Source organism: Gorilla gorilla, chromosome 8, assembly GCF_029281585.2.
Source record: "Gorilla gorilla gorilla isolate KB3781 chromosome 8, NHGRI_mGorGor1-v2.1_pri, whole genome shotgun sequence".
Classification (NCBI taxonomy): Eukaryota; Metazoa; Chordata; class Mammalia; order Primates; family Hominidae; genus Gorilla; species Gorilla gorilla.
This window is the reverse complement of record NC_073232.2, coordinates 19679678-19705988: the sequence shown is the minus strand read 5'-3', so window position 1 is coordinate 19705988 and position 26311 is coordinate 19679678. Positions and strand designations below refer to the sequence as shown.

General features: G+C 38.0%; 1 protein-coding gene across 1 annotated transcript in view; it reads right to left on the bottom strand.

Annotated features, from left to right (window-relative positions):
• Window positions 1–26311, bottom strand: part of CELF2 (CUGBP Elav-like family member 2) — an 872927-nt gene that overhangs the window by 658915 nt on the left and 187701 nt on the right. The window contains exon 2 of the mRNA XM_063709875.1: window positions 274–312. The gene's annotated coding sequence lies outside the window, so the exon portion shown is untranslated. The remainder of the gene's footprint in view (window positions 1–273; window positions 313–26311) is intronic.

The following is a 26311-nucleotide window of genomic DNA, read 5'->3' as shown; positions in this document are numbered from 1 at the left end:
AGGTGCAATCAAACAGTCATCCAGGAATGCTGATATCCAATAACAGGTAGGCTCTTATGTAAATGTGATCCAAAGAGACAATGGATCAGATTCAACAGTAAACTGAATCCAGAAGAAAAAAAAAATGCAAAGAGAAACAAGAGAAATGTTTATATCCCAGGAACGACAAAAAGCAGAAAACCAAAGCCAAGCGAATAAACCACCCTCACTACTTGTCTAGCAGGTGCTCTTCAAATGGAACACCTTCAGTCTGCGCAAGAAGCAAGCTCTTACCTGATGGGCCGGATCACTCCTTTGTGTAGCTCTGTAGACCTAAATATGAAGAAAATAGAAGTAATGAAGCACAGTCCTCCAATTTGTGAAACATGCTCTATGCTAACATGTAATTTTTTAAAAAATTGTTCTTTAAGAAAAACGGTGAAGCAATGGGTAACAACTGAGATTAATTTTGTGTCATTTGCTCTTATAAATTTCTCATTGTGCTCACTGACCTACAGTGAATGCAGAAGTGAAATTTACTTGTGGAAGGCTTGTTGTTCCCCGTCAGAGTAAAATAATATTGCTGCATTAATTGATTTTTGATTTCTACTACATCTACGCAAATAAGATTTTACTCGGGTTGGTCCATATTACATTGAGGATTTTGATACCTGTTGGCTACCTTCTATTTTACCATATCAATTGAATGAGAGGTAAAGAAGGAAATTCAAGCCCTTCTTCTGCCACAGAAATTCTGTCTAGAGACTTAATGTCAGAGAATTATTATGGAAATCTCTTAATCTGTTTTATTTTGATGGTAAAATCTAGAACATTAGCCAGTTGTTTGGGTCAAATGTTTACTGAAATCCATTTACTACATGTAACCTTTTTTATTTTTTAGCTAAGCAATACAAACAAACTTGGTTCCAAAATGGGTTTTATATGAGTTACAATTCATTTTCATGGTTGTCAGTGGTGTAAGATTGATGAATTAGGAGCTGTGAGGAATATGCTATTATAAATGAAAAACCTGAACTTCATTCTAGAATCCTTGAATTCATGAACCTATACTAGGGCTTGGCAAACTGTAGCTCATGGGCCAAATCTAGCCTGTTAGCCTCTGACTTGTGAGCTAAGAATCATTTTTACTTTTTTAAATGGTTAAAAAAATCAAAAGAACAGCACTATTTCATGGCATGTGAAAATTTTATGAAATTAAAATTTCACTGTGGACCAATAAAGTTTTCTGGAGCACAGCCATACACACTTGTTTATATACAGTCTGTGGCTCCTTCCACTCTATGAGGACAATAGGTGAGTAGTTGGAATGGAGAGGGTATGACCTGCACATCCTAAAGTATTTACAACCTGGCCCTTTTAGAAAAGTGAACTAACCCCTGACCTGGGCAGTCATTGATTTCATCTCGGTTGGAGGTTTGGAGGCAGATAATGTGATGAGACCCTAACAACTGACGCTGATCAATAAGGTAGGTGAATGCTAACTTTTCAGACCATTAAAATAAAAAGAACTGTATTTTGTCCTGGGGCCCGTAGGTCACTCACAGCAGACTATGAGGGATATAAACATGAATAAATGGAGTCCTTAGCTGTCTGTGCTGGAAGTCCTAGGCTGAATTCACTGCTGTACTTTAGATACTCATCAGTTCTACTCTTCATCTGATAAGACTTTATTCTTAATATTTGATAAGAATATCTAGATCATTAATTCAATACAGAATAAATAAAAACCCTTGAGAGAAGCAAATCAAAATATTTAAGTATATATCTAATTATTATTTACATGAGGAATTTACATGAAACTAAAAATGTCTACATATTTCTGTAACTTACACAAATAATACTTAAGCATTTATATGAAATTGAAAAACGGACACAACCAAACTACATTTTTAATGAAAAGATATAAACACATAAACATACCTATTCATATATATGTAGTAAACAATTAACCTTGCTAAAAGAGAGCTCTGGCCTTTTCCCTTCGCCCTGGGAAATCATGGCTAAGTTCTTGGAATGTCATGTTTGATATGAGTGTCACTGTTTACCTGGGCCTCTTTGACTGCACCAGATAGGCTATGCTAACAATGTGATTTATGTCAGAGGCCGTGGGCCACGCACTATCCAAGTGATTTTTGGTGAAGCTGGAGACAAAGGCCTTGCATATGGTCAACCGTGTTTATGTAACTGAGCCCTAATAAGAACTCTGGACAACAAGCTTGGTGGGCTTCTGTGGTTGGCCTATAGCATACAAATTGTCATACATCATGTTTCTGGGAGAAGAAAGCACTGTCTGCAAAACTCCAGTGGGAGAGGATTACTAGAAGCCTGGCTCTTGGAACGGTCCTGGATCCTGCCCCATGTGCCCCTCCCCTTGACTGATTTTAATCTTCATCCTTTCACTATAATAAACCAAAACTGTTGAGTATGAGCACTTTAGTGAGTTTTGTGATCTTTCTAGAAAATTTTCAAACCTGAAGGTAGTCTTGGGGATCCCTAAACTTGCAACTGGTGTCAGAAGTGGGGGTGGTCTTGGGGACTCCCAAACTCTGCAGTATATATACATTTTTTTTTATTTGTTTACACAGATACGCACATACATACACACATACATACATACATACATACATACGTACATACATACAAATCATGCTACCAGAGTTTTGTGCATGTTTTGGGGAGTGGATAGCATGTTGATTCGAGAATGCTAATGATTCTTCGTCTGGTGGTGGTTAAATGAGTATTAACATATCATTATTCTTTAACCCGTAAATATACATTTTATATACTCTTCTGTATTTATAATATCTCAGTATTTTAATAAATAGGAAAAACTCCCTGTAGAGCAAGATATTCACACACATTCACACAAGGTTCAGTGCAGCAACTGAAGCATTCACCTATACCAGAGATTACCATTCTAAATTGAAGGAGAAAAAGGAATAATGTAACATTCATGTATTTATCGTGTATTTTTCAATGGACAGCGATATGTATCACCATGTACCATGTATCTACTGAATACATTTAAAAGAGTAATATAAGTAACAGTTTTATTTTGAAATGTCAATATTGTGTTGATAATTGTGGAAACGAAATGATGGATATATGAGAGTTCATTATCCTGGTGTACTTTTGGGTATGTTCAAATTTTTTCATGATAAAAAAGGTTTTTAAAAGTAAAACATAGGGCCAGGCATGGTGGCTTACACCTGTAATCCCAGAAGTTTGGGAAGCCAAGGCTGGTGGATCACTTGAGGTCAGGAGTTTGAGACCAGCCTGGCCAACATGGTGAAACCCCATCTCTACTAAAAATACAAAAATTAGCTGGGCACGGTGGAGGGTGCCTGTATTCTCAGCTACTTGGGAGGCTGAGGCGGGAGAATGGCTTGAACCCAGGAGGTGGAGGTTGCAGTGAGCCGAGATCACATCATTTCACTCCAGCCTGGTAGAGAGATCGAGACTTTGTCACAAAAACAAAAAACAAAACATAAGAAAAGATTACCATTTTGTCCTTAGTCTTATTAATCAGGGGCTACTGCCTATTTTTCATGAAGAGAGCAGTCACTAAAATGTATTCAAATTGGAGATATATCATCCTGCACCATCTCCCACCATTCTTGATAAATTATAGCCACCAGTTTATAAATAAACAAGTATTATTTTAGCTTTTTACAACAATATGCTAAAGTAGGGGGTGGAGATAAACAAAACTCTCCTGAAATCCCTTTATTTTAGCTTAGTTGTTCAAGGACCATAATCACAATTCCCCTGGCCATGTGAGGGAATATTGGTTTTGATTTGTTTTATTTGCTCTTTTCTGAAGACTTAGAAATTCTGTTCCACTGTTTATATGTGTATCCTGGAATGGAGTATTTGTTTCATCTTATTTTGACCTCATTGTAGCAGCATAAACCCCATCTGTGCAGGTTAAATGACTTCAAAAGCTCAGATTCCCAGTAGATTCCAAAAGGATCCTAACAGAGAACTATAACTTCCTCCATGAACAGGAACTGGGATCTCACCCCCTATTTAATCACCTATCCAAGTTCTGGGAATACTGTGTGCTTAAAACAGTTTTTAATGGATTGATCATAAGCAAAATTCAACCCTATCAACAGTCAATCTCCTTCACTCACAGAGATGCATTTGGTGCAGTTTCTGGCCTTTTGGCCGTCATTGCATATCTACACTGTGGGGCCTTGGGTCGTGCACTAACACATTGACTTTGGTGAGGCTGGAATCAAAGATCAGCCCTGCAGATGGTCAACCATGTTTATGTAACCGAGCCTCCTATGTGCACCTTGTGCCGTGCTGTTCCATGGAAAGACCACCATCATCTTTCAGGTAGCAAAGACCAGCTGCAAAATAACATAATTCTTTATAGCCAGATCATTGAACTTTAGCAGTCACCAGTGCTTACTATCTGACAAATCTGATTACTGCCTGAAATATAGATGCTATAATATGGTCACAGTAAGGCAAAACAATTTTAAATGTTCATTTAACTTCTTAAAATATCAGATATAATTTCTTGACCTTAAAACAATCAAACAAACCTAAAACACAATTTGGAAACAATTTTTGCTAGATGTGTGGATCCATAAGTATCTCCTATAAAGTAATTTTACAGGCAATAAAGAGAAAAAGATTATAAAGATGGCTAGACAGCTAACTGAGTAGAATAGTCAGAATATGCCAAAGAAGCAGAGAGTTCTGTCACAGGCTTGCACCAGTAGTCTGCTCAGGCAGAGTAATACATATACACTAAAGATGGTAACTTACTAGGTCATGTTATAAAGTGACTGTCTTTCAAAAGTCACCCAGATTGACTGTCACAAGTCAATTCCTGGCAATTGCATTACTTGCCTTCGTCTGATTCCATTGTTCATATAGTCCTAAATAATCAGGCTAGTCTTATTGATTAGTGGCTTGTTCTTGCCAACTGAGCAACTCAATCAAATTGACCCTGTGGCAACTTGTTTCATTGCTTAGCAGATAACAGCTAGGATTCCCCCAAAGCCTGAGTCAGCCATCTTTGAGCATGTAAAACAACAAACATGAGGCTGCTTCCAAGCAAAGAGCACGGCTGTAGAGAACAAACCACTGGGTGGCACTACCGCATGCGGTTTCAAGGAGAGCTTGGCTACACTAAGGGAGGATCTCAAATCTTAACGTGTGTTGACAATCATTCAGTGGAATTCGCAGGTACTCTGATTTCTGGGTCCCACTCTAGAGACACTGATTCAATATTCAGTATTGGGGCCCCAGGGATATGCATTTTTCAATAAGTACCTAAATAATTCTGATTGTGATCGTCTCAGAGAATCTTAGAGAAATACAAAGCTTTATTTGCCCTGTGGTCCAAACCTCAACAGTCAGAAGTGCTTCTACCTTTCCAAAAGGGGCAGTTGGTTTCTGCTGCAATTCATGGGTTTATGCCAGGACCTTTTAGCAGCCATAACTTCTATGACCCAGTAGAAAAGGTTGTAGCCAAAGGCTCTGTCCACAAGCGTTAAGACCCACTCAGTCAGTGTATAAATGGTACTTACTTGGTTTCTATGTAAATGATGTGAACCTCCAAAGTATTTTATTAACATCCTGTAACTGTATATTCTAATGTCCCCAGAGAATAATCTTGGCTGATTTCTCTCTGCAGACTATACATTGCTATAGCCCTCATTATTTTACAGCTGTCAAGTAAATCCATGAGCAGCTGGGCTGAACTGGTCTGCTTTTTTGGACCATATTAAAAGACTTTACATTGTTAATAAATGGAGGCAATTAAAGGTTAAGTATTTAGTTCATCTAGCCCTTAGAATAATGAATGATTGTAAAGACAGTTTTAATTTAATTCCCCAAATAATTTGGCATTCTTGGTTATTAAGAGTCTAAAAGTACTGTCTGTTTCTGGTTCCATACTTAGCCAGCTTGGAAGCTGTCACTCCACCCTAATAACAAGTAAAACAATGCAGGACAACAGCTCTTCTTAGATCTGTAGAAGAAGTAGGTTCACAGGACAAACCTCTGCCCTCCAAATTGGAAACACATCATAGGCAGACACACAAAAAATCAGAACCTACAGGAGCAGAAACCTCCATGGAACCAGTGCTGGGGTAGGAAAACTGGAACTGTAACTGGCAACTCACTGGAGGCTTGGTGTGAACAAGCCTGAGAACCAAAAGCTCTAGGGGAACCCCATCACACTTTTGTGAATTTTACCTGCAGGAGCTTGACCAGATCCTCACAGTGAATGTAAGAGAAAAATCTCTTGGTGCTTTGCTTCTGGCATGGGGAGAGGCCAAGGAACCATTTCTGAAACACATCAGATCACTCTGTTCTTTTAAACAAAGTCTACCCTTAGGAAAAGCTAGTTAACCACGGTCTAATGTGCTAGAGTTTTATCAGAGCGCCACTGACCCAGGAGAAGGGAAAAAGTTCAACTCTACCCAGCTGTGTGGACTTCCCCATGGGAGAGGGAAATACCCATTTCCAGCCCACTTTGGCATTCTGGTGGGAGAAGGAAAAAACTCAACTCTAGCCCACTCCAGCCATCCTGTCTCACCTAAGGAAGGAGAAATAAAATGAGAAACACTTGGAAATTTCACAGTTCAGAGGCACAAACTCACTGTAGACTGAGACCTAATTATAAGGCCACAGAATGCTTCCCCTTCCCCCACACCTTACCACTACATTATTAAAGCCTACCAACAGCAGTTCCTCTTCCCAGTACATCATCTCCAGCTACCAAGAAAAGATTACAAGCCATACTAAAAGGCAAAAGCACAGTTTGAAGAGATACAGCAAGCATTAGAACCAAACATACTGGGAAGTTGGAATTATCAGAGAGGGAATTTAAAACAACTGTGATTAATATGCTAAGCAATCTATGTAAGAAAGTAGATAGCATATCAAAACAGATGGAAAATGTAAGAAAAGAGATGGAAATCCTAAGAAGGAAGCTGAAAGACATGCCACAGATCAAAAACACAGTAACAGAAATGGAAGAATGCCTTTAATGGGCTTGTTGGAGGACCTGAGGTGGCTGAGGAAACAATCTCTGAGTTTGAGAATATCTTAAAAAAACCTCCAAAACTGAAAAGCAAAGAGAACAAAGACTGATAAAAACAGAATATTCAAGAACTATAGGAAAACTAAAAAAAAGACATAAAATGTGTAAAGAGAATATAAGAAGGGAAAGAAAGAGAAAAAGAAATACTTGAAACATAGCTGAAAAATTCCCTAAATTAATGTCAGACACCAAACCACAGATCCAGGAAGCTCAGAGAACACTAAACAACAAAAATGCCAGAACTACACCTAGGCCTTTCATTTTCAAACAAAAGAAAATCAAAGATAAAGAAGAAAATTCTGAAAGTCAAAGGGAAAAAACCCCCGCTTATCTATGGAAGGAAAAAGATTCACCTCTGACTTCTCAGAAACCACGCAAGCAAAAAAAGAGTCGAGTGAAACAGGTAAGGTGTTGAGAGAAAGAAACCAGCAACCTAGACTCCTATACCGTGTGAAGTTATTTTTCAGTAGTGAGGGAGAAATAAGGACTTTCTTAGAAAAATAAAAATTGAGGGAATTTGTTGCTAGTAGATCTCTCTTGCAAGGGATATTAGAAGAACTACTTTAGAGAGAAATAAAATAATGTAAGTCAGAACTCAGATCTACATAAATAAAGGGAGCACATCAAAAAAGAAAAAGGTAAAATAAAAACATTTATTCTTTTTTTTTTATCTAACAGGTAACAGTATGTTCAAAATCACAACAACAATGATTTCAACTATGTATGCTTGTGTGTGTGTTTGTGTGTATATACCTCTGTGTGTGTATGCTTCTATATACATACAAGTGAAATAAATGACAGCAATGGTACAAGGGATGGGAGAAAGGAATTAGAATTGTTTTGTTATTATAAGGTACTCACACTGACTTTGAAGTGGCACAGTGTTATTTGAAAGAGGGCTTGAATTTGTTATTCTTTTTGAAATTAGTGACTCTAAGGCAACCACTAATAAGGTAAGAAAAAAAGTATAACTAATCTTCTAAGAAAGGAGAGAAAATAGAGTCATATCAAATCCTCAATTAAACCCACAAAATGCAGAAAATAAGTGGAAGAAAAAGTAGGAACAAAGAACAATAGCAACAAAAAGGAAATAGTAACAAATATGGTAGACAGCAATCCAATTATATTGATAATGATTTTGAATGCCAGTGATCTAAATGCATCAATGAAAACACAGACTGTTATAGTGGATCAAACAAGACTCAATTGCATGTTTTCTACAAGAATCTCACTTTAAACATGAAGATATATACAGATTAAAAGTAAGCGGATAAAGAACAATATACCATGCTAACACTAATCAAAAGAAAGCAGGAGTTGCTGTATGAATTTCAAAAAGAACAGACTTCAAAGGAAAATTATCAAGGATAATGAAGGACATTAACTAATAAAAATGGGATCAATTCTCCAAGAAGACAATGGTTCTTAATGTGTAGGTGCCTAAAATCAGGGCATGAAAATATACCAGGCAAAACCAATAGCACTGCAAGGAGAAATAAATTAATCCATGATTATAGTTAAAGACTTTAATACCCCTCTATCAGCAATTCACAGATCCAGCAGGCATACAATCAGTAAGGACAAGCTGAATTCAACAATACTGTCAATCAACTGGATATAATGGACATCTATAAATTACTTGATCCAAGAGCAGCAGAATACACATTCTTCTCAAGCTGACATGGAAGATTCACAAAGACAGACAATATTCTGAGCTATAAAACACTGCTTAGCAATTTTCCAAAGACAGAAATCATATAATATCTGCTGTCAGGCCACAATGGAGTTAAATTAGAAATCAATGATAAAAGAGAGCTGGAAAATCAGAAGCTATGTGGAGATTAAAAAATAGACTTCTATAAAACATATAGGTCGAAGAGAAATTTAAAAAATATTTTGAGCCAAATGAAAATGAAAACACAGCTTATCAAAATGTGTGGGATGCAGTGAAATCAGTGCTTTGAGGGGAATTTATAGCATTGAATGCATATGTTAGAGAATAAGAAAGATCTAAAATCAATTATCTCAGCTTCTACTGTAGGAAACTAAGAAAAGAAGAGGAAATTAAATCCAAAGTAAGTAGAATAAAAGAAATAATAAAAATTAGAACAGAAGTCAATGAAATTGAAAATAGAAACTCTATAAAGAAAATCAACAAAACCAAAAGCTGGTTCTTTGAAGAGATAATAAAATTGGTAAGGCCCTAGTGAGTCCAACCAAAGAAAAAAGAGATAAAACACAAATTACTGTATCAGAAATGAAAAAGGGTTTATTACTTCAGATCTCACTAAGATCATGAACAAGGCAAGGATGTTCCCTGTCACCACTGCTTTTCAACATTGTACTGGAAATACTAGCTAGTGCAATAAGAAAAGAAAAGACAATACATACAGATAGCGAAAGGAGAAACAAATTTGTTTGGAGATTACATGGTAGTCTACGTAGAAAATCTGAAAAATTAACAAAAACAGAACCCCAAACTCCTGAAACTAGTAAGCGATTATTATGGTAAAGTTATATAAAGTGAATATAGAGGAGTCATTTTCCTATGCAAAGAATACGTGAAATTTTAAATTAGAAACACAATACCATTTACATTAGTGCCCTCAAAAAAAAAATGCTTGGGAATAAATCTAACAAAATACATACAAGATCTATATGAGGAAAACTACAAAACTCTGTTGAAAGAAATCAAATAATAATTAAATACATGAAGAGATATTCCATATTCATAGACAGGAAGACTCAATATTGGCAAGTCGGTTTTTCCCAACTTGATCTACAAATTCAATGCAAACACAATGAAAATCTCAGCAAGTTGTTTTGTAGATATTGACAAACTGATTCTAAAATTTATATACATAGGAAAAAGGCCCAGAATTGCCAACACATTATTGAAGAACAAGAATGAAGTTTGTAGACTGATACTACAAACTTCAAGACTTACTATAAAGCTACAATAAAGAAGACTCTATAGTATTGGTAAAATAATAAATAAATAGATCAATAGACCAGAAGACAGATTCCAGAAATAGGCCTACATAAACATAGCAACTGATTTTTGACAATGGAGCAAAGGCAATGAGATGGAGAAGACATAATATTTTTAACAAATTGTGCCGGACCAACTAGACATCCATATACAATTAAAAAAAAAAAAGGAATGTAGACACAGACCTTCTACCCTTCACAAAAAAAAACTCAAAATGGATCACAGACCTAAATGCAAAATGCAAAATGCAAAATTATAAAACTCCTAGAAGGTAACATAGAAGAAAATCTAGATGACTATATAACTCCTAGAAGATAACATAGGAGAAAATCTAGATAACCTTGGATTTGGCAATGACTTTTTGAGTGTGACACAAATGGCAGGAACCTTGAAAGGAATACTAGATGAGCTGGATTTCTTTGGAATTAAATATTTCTGTTCTGTGAATGACACTGTCAAGAGAATAAAAAGGCAAGTCACAGACCGGTGATAAATATTTGTGAAAGACACATCTGATAAAGGATTACTATATAAAATATATAAAGAACTCTTAAAACTAAACAGTGAGAAAATAAACAATCCAATTAAAAAATGGGCCAAACGCCTGAACAGACATCTCACTTAAGAAGACATACAGGCTGGGCACAGTGGCTTACGCCTGTAATCCCAGTACTGTGGGAAGCTGAGGCAGGTGGAGTACCTGAGGTCAGGAGTTCAAGACCAGCCTGGCCAACATGGGGAAAGCCTATCTCTACTAAAAATACAAGAATTAGCCAAGTGTGGCAGCGTATGCCCGTAATCCCAGGCTGAGGTGGGAGAATCACTTGAACTTGGGAGGCAGAGGTTGCAGTGAGCTGAGATTGCACCACTGCACTCCAGCCTGGGCAATAGAGCAAGGCTCTGTGTCAATTAAAAAAAAAAAGACATACAGATGGCAAATAAGCATTTGAAAAGATTCACCACACCATAAGTCATCAGAAAAACATAAATTAAACCAACAAGGAGATACACCTGTACACCTATTAGAATGGCCAAAATCCAGAATATTGACCACACCAAATGCTGGTGAGGATGTGAATAACAGGAACTCTCATTCACTGCTTGTGGGAATGTGGCATAATACAGCTCTTTTGGGAAGACATTTTGGCAGTTTCCTGCAAAACTATACACATTCCTTCTATGTGATCCAGCTATCACAGTCCTTGGAATTTACTCAAAGGAACTGAAAACTTATGTCTACACAGAAACTTGCACACAAATATTTATAGTAGCTTTATTCACAATTGTCAAAAGCAACAAGAGGTCCTTCAGTAGGTGAATGGATAAATAAACTGTGAGATCCAGACAATTATTTAGAAGGATTTGGTACTAAAATGAGCAAATAAGCTGTCAAGCCATGGAAGGAGATGGAGAAAATTTAGGTGCATAATTCTTTTTTTTTTTTGAGACAGATAATTCTTTTCTCTTTTTTTTTTTTTTTTGAGACAGGATCTCACAGTATCACCCAGGTTGGAGTGCAGTGGTGCAATCACAGCTCATTTCAGCCTCAATCTCCCAGGCTCAGGTAATCCACCCACCTCACCCCCCAAGTGACTGGGCCTGCAGGTACATGCCACCATGCCTGGCTAAGGTTTTTATTTTTTGTAGAGATGGGGTTTTGCCATGTTGCCTAGGCTGGTCTCAAACTCTGGGCTCAAGTGATCCACCTGCTCAGCCTCTGAAAGTGTTGAGGTTACAGGCATGAGCCATTGCACTTGGTATAAGTATATAATTCTAAGTGAAAGGAGCCAATTTGAAAAGGCTACAGACTGTGTGATTTCAACTATGACATTCTGCAAAAGGCAAAACTATGGAGACAGTAAAAAGATTAGTGTGGTTGTCAAGGGTTAGAGGGGAGGGACAGATGAATAGGCAGATCACAGATTTTTAGGGCAGTGAAACCAATCATATTATAATGATGAATACATGTCATTATACTTGTGTCCAAATCCACAGAATGCACAATACCAAGAGTGAGCCCTTATGTAAACTACAAACTCTGGGTGATAATGATGTGTCAATCTAGGTTCACTGAATGCAATAAATGCCCCACTCTGGTTGGGGATGCTGATAATGTGGGAGGCTATGCAAATGTGGGGGTGGGGGGCAGGGATATATGAGAATTCTTTGTACCTTTTTGTCCATTTTGTTGTGAATCTAAAACTGGTCTAAAAATAAAATCTCAAAAAAGTCTAAGTACGAATAACCTTATTTTCATTTTGTTAATTTTTTTTAACAGAACTTGGTCAACTGGTAAGTGTTATGTTTTGTTTGATGTTCGCAGCTAGGCTGGACAATCAATAAGGGTGTTATGACTCTTGTTGGAAACTCATATTGGGGCTGAAAATCAGTTGAGTTTAATTCAACAAATATATGTTGAGCATATGCTATGTTTAAAGCATGTAAGAGGCCAGGAGCGATGGCTCACGCCTGTAATCTCAGCACTTTGGGAGGCCAAAGCGGCCCGATCACCTGAGGTCAGGAGTTTGAGACCAGCCAGACCAACATGGCAAAACCCGTCTCTACTAAAAATACAAAAATTAGCCAGGCATGGTGGCGCTTGCCTGTAATCCCAGCAACTTGGGAGGCTGAGGCAGGAGAATCGCTTGAACCTGGGAAGCAGACATTGCAGCAAGCCAAGATTGCACCATTGCACTCCAGCCTGAGTGACAAGAGCAAAACTCCGTCTCAAAAAAAAAAAAAAAAAGGCATATAAGAGACTCAGTCCCTTCCTACAAGAAGCATGCAATCAAACACAAGAAGCAATAATACTATGAAAAGTGTGTAAGCTCTTTAAGAAATTAAAATTCTCCAGGATTCAGAGGGATAGGGAATAATATCTTGTGAATATAAACGAAGATGTCATGAAGAGGGAGCGTTAGCAGTGTCAGTAAAGCATAGGATGTATTGTGAAAATGACTAATCCAGCTGGGGTGGTCTGCAGATTGCATTTAAGGAGTGATAGCAGATGATAGACCTGTAGGCTTTTATCCCCTTATGCATTTGGGTCCTGGCTCCCAGGGAGTCATGGCAAATTACATATTAGAATCCGAATCTGCACATCTTCTTTAGAAAGAATGTGCTATGAATAGTTGGGGAATAAAATGATGCCAGTTAGCTTCTGACAATGCAGTCAGGTGGGAACCAAGCAGCTGACGTTCTGCTCTCCAGTTCTGTAACGTCACCTGGTCTCTCTCTGTCTCAATTCTTCCACCTGCGCAGTATAATTCTAGGATTCTTTATAATCTCAGAAAACATAAGCATAATAAAACATTTTATTTGACTAGGACTTTACTCTTCATAAAATATCAACCCATATATTCTCTCTTTGATTTATACAACCAATCTTTCAGATGTTTTGGCTGACATTTTAATCTATTTTGTAGACATAGAAATGGAAGTTCAGAGAAGAACAGTCAATTAGCTAGGGCCACACTGCTTTCAACCTGAGAATCTCAATTCAAATCCACTTCTGCCACCAAACCACTACTGAGCTGCCTCTCTCCACAGCAAGGTGTGAATAAGGTGGGTATAAAAATATTTTGTGATAGAGGTAAAGTTAAAAACCCCTTTAGGACAAACCAACTAATATTCATAGTCCTGTAACTAGATTTTTTTTATATGTAACCTTTTGTTTGTTTGTTTTTTTGTCAGGGTCTCACTCTGTTGCCCAGGCTGGAGTGTAGTGGCAGGATCTCAGCTCATCGCAACCTCTGTCTCCTGGATTCAAGCAAGTTTCCTGCCTCAGCCTCCTGAGTAGCTGGGATTACAGGCGCACACCACCCTGCCCGGCTAATTTTTGTATTTTGTAGAGACAGGGTTTCATCATGTTGGCTAGGCTGGTCTCAAACTCCTGACCTCAACTGATTCCCCCACCTCGGCCTCCCAAAGTGCTGGGGTTACAGGCATGAGCCACTGTGCTTGGCCTATATGTAACCTTTAAGAACAAAATAAATGAAAAGCAAAGAATAATAAAGAATAACAAAACAACAAATAAAACCTAGTGTCAGAGAGAGTAAAAACAGAAGTAGTTGGGTCAATACGATATTAAGTGTCTTTGACATGATGCAATGGGAAACATATATGTTGTATTTAGCCCAAAGTGCGTACCATGAATCCATCAGAAATTCGTACCATGGAACTGTACCTTTCATGGAAACATGCAAGACAGAGGAATAAGCTAACTGGGTCCATGAAGCAGTAGCCAGTCAAATCCACACGGTAGGGCATTCTGGAAGAACAACTTGCTCAGCCTGCTTGACAGATGAATGTCCTAAATCATAGGATGGGGTTGGGAACGCAGAGCAGTGGGAGGGAAGATTAAAAGGGGACCCGAGGAGAATTTGGGGTGATAACTTGATTGTGATGATTTCATGGATGATCACACGTGATAAGAAGTACTGCGTTGTACATTTTAAATATGAACAGTTTATTGTATGTCAATTATATTGCCATAAAACTGTTAAAAATGTCAACGGTGAAAGCTATTCGTTTAACTACAGGGATGCTCATCGTAAATTTCTGGATGTCTAAGTCTCTCCCTCTAGGCTGGTGTTTTGCCTGATTTATCCATTTCATACTCTTTAATGGTAGAGAAGACTGCAGGGCTGGCACGGGTGCTTGTTTGAATCTGTGCCTCTTTGGGGCACATAATTTGAGCAGTCAATTTAGTCAAAGGGATTTTGCTGGTAGTGCGGATGTGCAAAGAATCATGGGGTTTGTTTGCATGGTAAAAAGCTGCAATGCACTGCCATTCTGAGAGGCTCAGGATAATCCTGGCTGGAAAATGGCATGGACTATGCCCCTGGTGAGTGGAAAGGCTCGGTTTATTTCTATCTGACTTCTTCTGATTCCAAATTGTGCTTTTATTCCCTGTGTTCCAGTGGATTGGGGACTGGTATTTGTGTGCACAGAGAGGCACCTTTGCAAAATCTCATTTGCATAAGCCCACACATGGGAGAATGTTTCCAAGATCCAAAAGTGGGAATAATACTGCTCCTGCAGATAAAAATAAAGGAGCTCTTTGAAATTTGGGAGACCCATTCAGCAACCCCAGTTTACATACTCTTTAAGTTATAGGAAATATTTCAACACTGATTTATAGTCGTGATCAGCCTGGCAGCTATTCCTGTGGACTTTTGTGCTAAAAAACATCTCCATTTCTATGTATTGACACCTGAGAGCACTCTCACACAGTCACATACATACTTTCTTTTATTTGGAAAGAGCTAAATGCAGGAATATATTTTGAATAAATTATTTTTTCCAAAACAAACGCGTGGTCGATTTTCACAGCATCGACTGACAGGGGCAGTCACTAAAATAGAAAGTTGACCCCAAACATTTTTCCAGTTTCTGTTGCATAATTAAAACAAAAAGTCAGCTGTTTGAGTAGTAATAACTATAGCTTCCATAGACACAACGCCAGGAGACCAATTCATTTATTCAAAGAGCATGGTGCCTTTCAGCCCTGACATCTTAAAACATTTTCAAATGAACAGGGACCTTTTGGATTGCCTGGGATGCATAATCATTCTTTCTTCTATTATTCACATCTCCATCACGATTCCCAACTGACTTATTTTAGAGGGCCTTTGGCTTATAAATGTATGCTGCGGTGTGTGCATGAACGTATGTGTATGTGTGTGTGAATGTGTGTGCAAAACCAAGCCAACCACTGAAAATAGGCTAAAGGTTAAACCAGCTTCTTTCTTACAAACACATAATCATCCTCCTTAGGTGAGAATCTTGGCGGTTTCTGAGACAGGTGATTTCAGGGCCTTCTCTCCTTCCTTGTTTGCTACTTTCACTACCAACTTGAGACTCATCTTTGATTCTTCAACTAAGCTTAAGGGCAGAAATGGTGTGAAGTGCTTGAGATCATTAATAAGTTGGAGGTGGAGGACCGTGTGTGGTCACCTGGTGCTATGCTGGGCACCGACCCACAACCTGCCCCCACTGACTTATTTCCTCTTGAGAGACACGGAGCCAACACAGCCCCCCGACCTGAAGTGAGTTGACTAGTGGCATCTGACAAATGCTGCACATTCAGTAGCTGTTTTTTTACTGAGACTTTTCATCTGGAAAAGGGAGAGGTTAAAATTGTGGGGAGCAATGAATGGAAAGAATAAAATTTGCACTCTCAGGCTGAGTAGATTTGGAAACCCAGTAAATAAGTATGAAAGAAAGAAAAGCTAAGATACCTGGAAACCCAGCCAGGGCTGCAACAGAGCCAATCGAAGGATTTTCTCTGCTTTGCAAGCGGTGAGAATGATGAAGCCTGCTGAGAAAGTCCCTGACTCTTTGTATCACCGGGCCTTGGCACGGTGGGTGAAACCCTATTATAAGCTTCATGGACCTTGGCTTCGTTCCTGGACCTTCCACTTCTGATGATTGTATGGGATTGGCTTGCAGAGTAGTTTTTGTAGAGTATTTCCTTGAGTTCTTTGTGGACCTTAACATTTAAGAATACCCAGAATTTGGTGTTTCTAACTCCATCTCCTGGAGCATTCCTATATCCTAGTGTTTATTAATAAGTGACTTGTAAAATTATAGCATCAACCTTCTTTTAAAACTAATTTGTGATGCACTGAAATCAGGATTAAATAAACAGAATATTTTCTTTATTACATTAGGACTCTGTTAACTTTATCTTCAACTACAAAATGGGTACTTACGAAATAGCAACATTTTAATACCTGCTGGTAGGTTTCTATGTCCAGGGTGGACAACGAGCCTCTGAGGCAGCCTACCCTGCACGGTCGTGAGAAGAGATAATTGAATAGGTAATTCAAGATGTTTAGATTACAAGAAAAAAATAAAATTCTGGCTTATACATACATTTATATATATATTTATGGATACATTACTTATGGATACATTTACATACATCCATAATATACTTTATGCATATTATGGATTTGTAATGCAGAACCATTGGAAACTCAATTTGCAGACAATTTCACTACTTCCACAAATTTGCCGGCATAGCTCTGTATTTAATTTTGATTTCCATGTTTTTTTCCACCTGTGGGCATATTCTTTGACCCTAGGAACACAATTTGACCTTTTCAGCTCCTTTATTCAGTTTAACATTAATTTTTCTTCTTTATTCTGAACTGGTTTTCACTGTACTTAGTGAACAATGAAGGGGCTCTGGGGCCCGAATAAACCTGTAAAGTGCCCAGGAATTTTAACCAAAGAAGGCAACACTACATGATTAAAAGCTTTAAATTCTCAAAGAGCAACATGATTAATCCAGTACTACCGTGTTGAGTGGCTTCACACTGCCTTCATTTGTTGGTATTGTTATTTTTCTTGGTTATATTTGATTAGTTGCAATGATAATTTTAGTTCGAACGGTAAATGTGAATACCTCTTTGCGATTCCAAAATGTCTTAACTATTTCAGTAATCTTTTAAACTTCCCATTTCTGTCTTTGTGATGAAAAGGAATGGAAGAGGGAGATCTGCCCACAAAGATAGATTCCCCTAAACCACACACTGGGGCTACTCACGTAAAGGCAAACACAAAATTTATCTTACGTTTTTTGTATTTAGCAGAACTCAAGGAAGATGGTTCAAATGGTTTTCTATCCAGCTTGATTTCTATCTAGCCACTTTAAAGATCTCTAGAATCCCACAGTCTTCCTTGATAGCCCACCCTAGTTGTTGAAATTGAAAAGTATATGCATAATTTCTACCCAAACCCTACTTTCACATTTTCTCTTTCGTTTGTTCCTTTGCAAATATAGAGGAAATTCACGTGGTGTCCTCTTGTAATATTGCTTCAAATATCCAAGGGTGTCTAGGAGGGCATTTTTCTAGCTTCATTTTTCCAGGTGAAAACACCTCTATCATCATTAATCTTTCAGCCCAGAGCTTTTTAAAAATATCACTTTGTGTTTATACTTCTATATTCATTTTTAAAAACTTGAGCCCTGAACTGGTTGCAGTAAAGGAATGATACAATGAATATTTGAACTGAGTAGTGGTTTCTCTTCTTGCATCATCTCACATTATTCTGGAGAGATAAATATTGTTATAACCATTATTATATTGATATGCCTATTATTTTTAGTTGCTGAGAAAATCTAGCTTCAGCTTGTGATGTGCCAGGACCACGAAAACTGTGTTTTTGTGTTTTTGCCTACCTATCTTTCACTCAGGTTTTGAAGCGGCTTATAGTTTTTTGACTCTGAGGATGTTAACATGCATCTATCCTCCGTGGTTTATATTCTTAAACTAATTTATTTTGGGAGTTCAAAGTTCTTGAAGATAAGCTCTAGCAGGCTAAATAAATCTGTTTTCAAAGTCAATTTCTCTTTCAAAATGTCACTTGCAACAAAATGGATTTCTTTTGTTGCTATAGGTTAACTACCGGTAGTAAACTGACGATGACACACTGAAGAATCCATCTGGGCTTTAATTACATAACATGTGGCTACTGTTGAGTTAGAAATGTAATAATATTTCTGTTGCATGCTGTGATTCATCTTGGATGGATATTCAGGGCCAGGGATATGAAAGCCTGATATCACTGATAAATAACTATAAACAAAAAGTCAGCCTTAACATGTTTTTCAATGGGTCAGCCCACGGAAGCATTTCTTATCATCTTACCCTGTATTTTCCAGCATCCACAAACAGTTTTACTCTCTTTTCTGAGCATTATGTGAGAAATAGTGAACTTTCAGTATTTCTTCCTGTTTTTACCTCGGTTTAGCTACTGACATAAACATTCTTTGAACCTGTTTTCAAATGGATTGAATAGCTTTTATAGCCAAAATCAATGTCATATTAGTTTGAGACTGGTCAAAATTTAAAGAGTTAAGAGTTCTTGAAACTTGTTCTCTATCAGTGTATGAATATCCTGGATTTTTCTTGTGCTTTTATTCTTTGGGGGAAACTAGGGAGGAATTGCAACATGTGAGGCAATTCCCCTTGAACGATCCTAAATATTAACTTGTAGCCGCTTGCTTCTGAACAACCACAGAGAAATAACCAGAGATTAATAAATGTTGCTCAATTTCATGGTTGTTCTTGGGCAAGTTCCTCCTCACAATATTTTGAGTGTACACAGCAGCCGCTGCACGCTTAAAATGAAAGGTTTTTCACGTTCACCTCTTAGCCCCTGTAATATTTCAGCTAAGCCTGCCTGAGGACTTCCTCTCTTCCTTTGATGGAAATAATAAAGTATGATGAGTTTGCAGTAACAGCTCTCCTTTCCACCACCATCTTATTTCTTAGAAGTGGAACAATAGCTCCTTGTACTGCTGTGAATAAGACCCTTCAGAACAGTGGAGTTCAGACCAAGAAGCTGGAATGGGGCTTTGTTCATGCCAAGTGCTGCGGGGGTCATGGAAAGACATCTTGACACTGAGTTGCTATGGAAGCATTTGATGTTGTAGTGACACTTCTCTTTTTCGGCAAGTGGTTAATGTGCTCTCCAATTAACACATCAGAAAGCAAAGCTACTATGTCAAAAGATCATCTGGTAGATTCCAAGGCTCTTGCCTATTTCTCCCTCCACCATTGCTGGTTTGTCTGAATTTTTTTTTTTGTCAATTTAGCATTAAAATTTTCCTTAAAGAAAGACATCACTTGCTCCAAAGACCAGGGTCATGGAGAAGGGGGTCACTTTTACTACAAAATGAGACTGCTTAGGCACACAAATTTCCCTTTTGTCACGTGCTTCCTCATCTGCCTACCATGCCTGCAAATCTCTGTATTCGGTAGTGACTGACCTGCCAGGATACAGGGTGAGAAGCCACTACAGGGAATCAGGTCTGTGCTGGAAGATCTCAGCTTGCGTTGTCTCTGCGGTGCAAAGTCACCAGGCAGACGTTCAATGGTGGCAGCTACTGCTGAGTTTTTAACTCACTGAGAAGTCACGCACGTTTTAGTCTTATCTTAAGCCTGGGCAAATATCGAACTGTCTACTGGAGTCACTGGATCTGAGCCCTGAAGGGTGGACCTTTCCACTTGAACTCTGAGTGCATTTCTTTGCATGGATTGTTCTACCTTGGACATATGCAGGTAAATTGTGATATGAAGAGAATTTATGTCTCCTAGTGGCTGAGCTGGTACAGTGGACGTGGTTGGAGGCCACTCAGACCCTTTTACCAGGCAGGTGCTCCCATGCACCCAGTGCTGTGTGCTGGCTGTTAATGGCTCACAGCTGTTCTCCTCTCCAGGGACTTTCCCTTGACCTCCACCCTCCGCAACTCTCCAGGAGCCTCCTCATCCCAGAGGTACCTGGGAGGCTACTTCCTACTTGCAAACCCCATAGCCCTGGAGCAGGGCTGTCCTCAACAAATGATTGACTGATGTTTAGATACAAAGGCCTGGATCTCTTACCTGAGATGAGATGCTCTAGAACTTTCTGTGGGATGAGAATAAGGCTGAAATTCATCTGCAACCACCTCTTTACTTAACTATTCCCTACCTCACTTGCTTCCCTTCCTGCCTAATATGTTCCTGCTGGGGCACTCCCTCAATTCACTCCTTGCATAAGAATTCCTGTCTCAGCCTCTGCTTCAAGGGAAAGTGACCCTAGAAACGTGGTAACTAAATCTACTATGATGATGTTGTAACTTTCACAGTACAGTTTTCATCACGTATATATCTATTTAACATTTGAAAATTTAAAGGAATATACCTCATTTGTTAAAAATGCAGATAGATGTTTACAACATTTGCCAGCAATTCCACTCCTAGGTATATATCCAAGATAAATGAACTCAAAAGGCCTTGGACATATATCTTCAAAAGGCCTTGGACAAGAATGCTCATAGCACCTTTATTCATACAAGCCAGAGCCTGGAAACCACGCAGATGTGTCTATCAGCAGAAGAATGTAAACATAAACTGTGGTGTGTTTATAAAACCGAATCCAACTCAGCAATAAAGAGCACGAGCTATGAATACACGCAACCATAGTTGAATCTCAATGATATCTTGCTGAGAGAGACCAGATGCAAAAAGGAGACACTATATGATTCAATTTAAATGGAAGTCTACCATAGACAAGTAATCCATGGTGATAAAAATCAAATCAGTGATTACTTTGCAAGAGGATGTGGAAATGGCTGGAAAGGGGCAGGAAGGAGTTTCTGGGACTGGAGAAGTATTCTGTCTTGATTTGCATTCATCAAAACTTATTGAAGAACACATTTAAGATCTGAGCATCTCACTGTATGTAAATTATACCTCAATTTTAAAAAGGCAGATGTAAAAATATATCTTTTTCCGAGTTTTGTTTATTTTGATCACACACTTGTGTTGAACAGGGACTATGACTAAGTTATCTCAGAGTCCCAGACACAGATGACAGTGATTGGTGGCAATATGTTAGCATCCCTGTGTGTTCGCTCTGTAGAATTTTCCATTTGGGTTCAATTTACTTTAAGTTTACTTTGGATTAGAGAAAGGGATAGAGAAAGACTGTTGATTCTCCAGGTTCCTTTAAAAAATGAACGTCATATAGGTCATGCTTTTGGATGACACTTTGCAAAAATGTAAAATGTTCTATCGTTCATTCATTTTTCTTCTATTACACATTTTAGTCTGCTTATGGCATTGCAGGTACTGAATTAGAGGCTAGGGAATATAAAGAAAAAAATAAATGCTGTCTCAGCCTTGAAGAATGAGGTGAAGGAATTGATTGTAGCCATTACAGCAATAAAATACTGGGAGTGCCTAAGAGAAGTACTGTACTAGGCATAGCAGCTGCTGAATGGAGCGGGTGGAGAAATCCATCTGGGGGTGCTAGGAAAAGCTTGCTAAAGTAAGTGGTGGTTGGAATAAACACCCACAGCATCAGTAAGCCACAGAGACAGCATGGGCTTGCTGAAAGGTGAACACTCTAGACTTAGGTAAACCAAAATTAAGACCTTTGCTCCAACACACACTATCACTTGGGCAATTTTCTTATCCTTTTAGAGCCTCCACTTTACTATTTCTAATCTGGGATAAAACTTACCTTGCAATGTTGCTATGACATCATACATAGTTATTGTTGTTATTATTGTATCTGTGAAAGGTGACATATTTAAGTCATGATCATCCATGAACAGTTTATCAATTAGCAACCCAATTTAACAGCAAGAAAAAGTTCCTGATGAAATTCTTTTGGGGGAATCAAAGGTAAATTCCATTTTATTGCCATTTCCTGCTTCTAGAGGAGGCCTGGTTTCCTTGGCTCATGGCCCCTTTCTCTATCTTCAAAGCCAGCAGCATATTCAGCTCTCTCTGAACTTCTATTGTCACATCTACTTACTCGCTGCTTTTGTCATCACACCACCTCTCTCTCTCTGACCCTTGTGCCTCTCTCAACAACCCTGTGATCACCTTGAGGGCATCTGGATAATCCCAGAAAATCTCCCCATCTCCAGATCCTTAATCAACCCTGCTAAGTCTCTTTGAAGCCATTCTGGTGGATCTGAGTAGCTGAAGGGTACAGTTGTTGAATGAAGGAGAGGCCAGGTAGGGCTGGGGAAATGCCTTGCCTGTCACTGAGGGAGCTGGAACTGAAGGCACTAAATGGTCCTCATGCCGACAACCTGAGATCTGTGTGTCTGGAAGTCGATTCTGTTTAGGGTAGGCAGGGTGGTTTGAAGGGTCTGGGAACTGGAGGTGAGGCCAGAACCTTGGATGCCATTGCAATAGGACAGGTAAGGTATGAACTAGAAAATTCACCAATGCCCAAATGGATTCCATCCTCACTCCCCATAATAAGAGGAGAGATTTGAAGCAAGAAGATGAGGAGGGGAGGGAGAAGCATGAGATTCTTGCTTTCGAGAGTTTTGACAGAATAGGTAATTGCTAAAGGAAAATAACCTACATGGCACTCATTGGCAATTACTCACTTTGAAATTCCTTTAAATATTGCAATACTGAGGGCATTTTAGACTTGATAACATAAATATTTTATTAAAGAGCAAACAATTCACTGACTAATCTTATTGGAAGAAGATTCCCTCATTATGGAAACAGTGAAAAATTATTTGTACATGGGGCACGATCTCTTTAATATGCTCCTGTTTCTTTATGAAATTGAGGGATTAGTTGGATCAAGAAAAACGAAGGAGCAAAAACCATTATTATCAGGCTCTTGAGGTAGCTAGTATTAAATAAAGTAATTTGAACAGCATTTCTACAACAAGGGTCTAGGTAGCTTCTGTTTGATTTTTCCAGTAATCAGAAGTCAAACAATTGTGAAGCATTTTTCTGGTGAACATTTATTATTTTAACCACCCCAGTTATGCAGATCTGTTTATGAGTTCAACTCTGGGTAAGCGGTTACAAATGCCCTTCAAACCAAAGAGAAAGCTCTTTCATCGCACTTGTAGTTTCTGTAATTCTAAAAAAGACCTAGATATTCTCTCTCTGTTATCCAGGCAAGATGTCCACGGTCTTAGAACATAAATTCCAGATAAAAACCACCAAGACTGTGAAGATCAAATTCTATCAGGCCAGTTAAAATGTTGAATACTTGACCCAAAAAAGAAGAGACAAGAGCTACATAGAATAGACTCACATATTCAGTTTAACAATATAGAATGTATTTTATTAGGTTTGACTTCCTGAAGATGCCTTTCTGTATGCCAGAAAATTAGGAAAAAAGTGCAGAAAAACAGGCTTAAAATACTTTGATGATAAAACACATTTATAAAAGTTAGCAAATTGGCCAAGATTTTGGTTTCCTAGAAGAGGGATGCAGGAGGTTGTTTATAAATTCTGCAGATCTGGTCTTAGATCCAGCATGTATAGATTTATGTTGACTTATCTTAATGTAGACAAAGCATACTCATTACATTGCTTAACGGACGATAGTACCCATAAAAATGTCAATATTATCTTTGGATTTCAGATATGAAATCTAAGGTAATCTACAAAAGTGGAAATGTGGTTAGAACAGAAATGATGAAGTGATCGTACGACAGTTTAAGACAGAACAAATATTTCAACACTCTCAAGGCCGTGAAGAGCAGGGGATTGGGACAAATAAATGGGCAAGAAGGGACCACAATGATCCTAGTGGTTCACAAGCTAACCACGTATTAGGGTTTTTTTTGAGACTCAGTATTTGGATTTTAGAAAAGAGTACATCAGACAGGAATTTTTAAGTAACCATTCTCAACAGGGGAATAGTGACAACAGCTTCAAGCTTTGATGTTTTATGGGCCAAGTGTGGAATTATGTTTGCTACTTTCCTCTCTGTTTTATAGTGGGATGTTAAGGTTGCCACCAAAAATCACAGGAGCTGTAACTTTTCTTTCATTTTACAACTCAGCGTAAACCTGAATAAAAGTAAAAGTTAATAACAGGGCAAAGCAAGCCTTAATAAAATTCAACAGATCCTTCTGGATACATGTACTTCTTGGTGATTATTATTTGCTTATGAAACAGCTCAACATATTAAAAAGACATAAAGCATATTATAATGAACATCTTGTATCCCCAACTGAACTTAGGAAATAAAATATCATGAATACAATGGAAAACCTTGTGGGATGCTCCTGGAATATATTCTCCTTCCCAAATCTTTGGGCCCCTCCTTAATAACATATGTATGTAGATCCTTAATGCATGTGTAGTATTGTTTGGTATATACTTAAACTTTATATAATTGGATTCGTATTACATGCATTCTTTTTTTCTTATTCAACATTGTGTTATGGGAATTAGTCACGTTGCTAACTTTGCCTCTACTTCATTTTTTTATTTCGTAACTTAAGAAAACAGCTTTATTGAGATACAATTCACGTACCATATAACTCACCCATTTAAAGTATTGGGCTGGTGCAAAAGCAATTATGGTTTTTGCTATTACTTTTAATGGCAAATATATATATATACTTTTAAAAATATATACTTTTAGTGTATGCATAGGGTTACGCAACCATCACCACAATCTAATTTTAGAACATCTTCATTACTCCCAAAAAGAAAACAGGCACCCAGCAACAATTACTCTCACTGTCCCTTTTCTCCAGCAAATTATAAGCTACCAGCCACTCATCTACTTTTTTTTCTGTGTCATATGTGTATTGCGAACATTTCAAATAAATGGACATATGCATTATTTGGCCTTTTGTGTCTGACTTCTTCTTTAACTTGACCAAATTTTTTCAAGGTTCAACCATGCTGTAGCCTCTATCAATCTGCTGAATAATATTCTGCCATATGAATATACAACATTTAATTTATCCATTCATCCACTGATGAATATTTGGATGGTTTCCACTTGTTGGCCATTATGAACAATGCTGCTATTAACATTAACGTAGAAGTTTTTTTGTGTGGACACGTTTTCATTTCTTTTAGGTACATACCTAGGAGTGAAATCGCTGGGTCAGATGGTGACTCTGTGTTAAATATTTTGAGGAACACTAAAACTTTTTCCAAAGTGGTTGCGTCATTTTACTATTTTTAGTAAGCAATGTATGACAGTTCTATCTTCCCCACATTCTTGCACACATTTCTTATTTTCTGTCTTTTTCATGATAGCCATCCTAGAGAGTATGAAGTTGTATCTCATTGCAGTGCTATTTTATCTTTTCATGCTGTGTACTATTTCATTTTGTGAAAAATTCATTCTGTTGTTAATAAATGCTTAGGCTGTTTCAATTTTTTGCTCTTATAATTCAAGATGTGTACTTTTACATGGGTCTCTCTAAAATGTAGAATTAGAATTGGAATTTCTGGGTTACAGAGTATGCATATCTTTAATTTTATGAAAAATTATGGAAAATATTTTTTAACTTAACATTTTAAGTAAAATGGGAAGATATACTACTTTGGAAGCAAGATGAAGAACAAAAGTTTAAATGTGCTTAATGAAAATAACTTTGATTCTTTTATCAAGATGTCTTACACTTTGCATGCCATTTCTACCCAAGTCAATGCTCATGATAATTTCAATGGGGGCCTTTTGGTTCTGCTTTATTTGTTTTATTTTTCTTTTTAATTTCCCTCGATTGTCTCAAATGAGGCTGTAATGAAATACTACGAAGGGACAGGTCGAACTTTGCACTGTCCTCTATCATTCCCTGGATGTGAGACCAGCATCTGCGGAGCATCAAATAGTCTGAACTTTTCTTGATGGTTGCAATGTGATTGGCATTCCTGGAGCAAAGCCCTAGTCCATCCACACAGAATGAGCAGATTACGGCGGGTGGATATCCTGGCTGTGTTGTCTCGGGCATC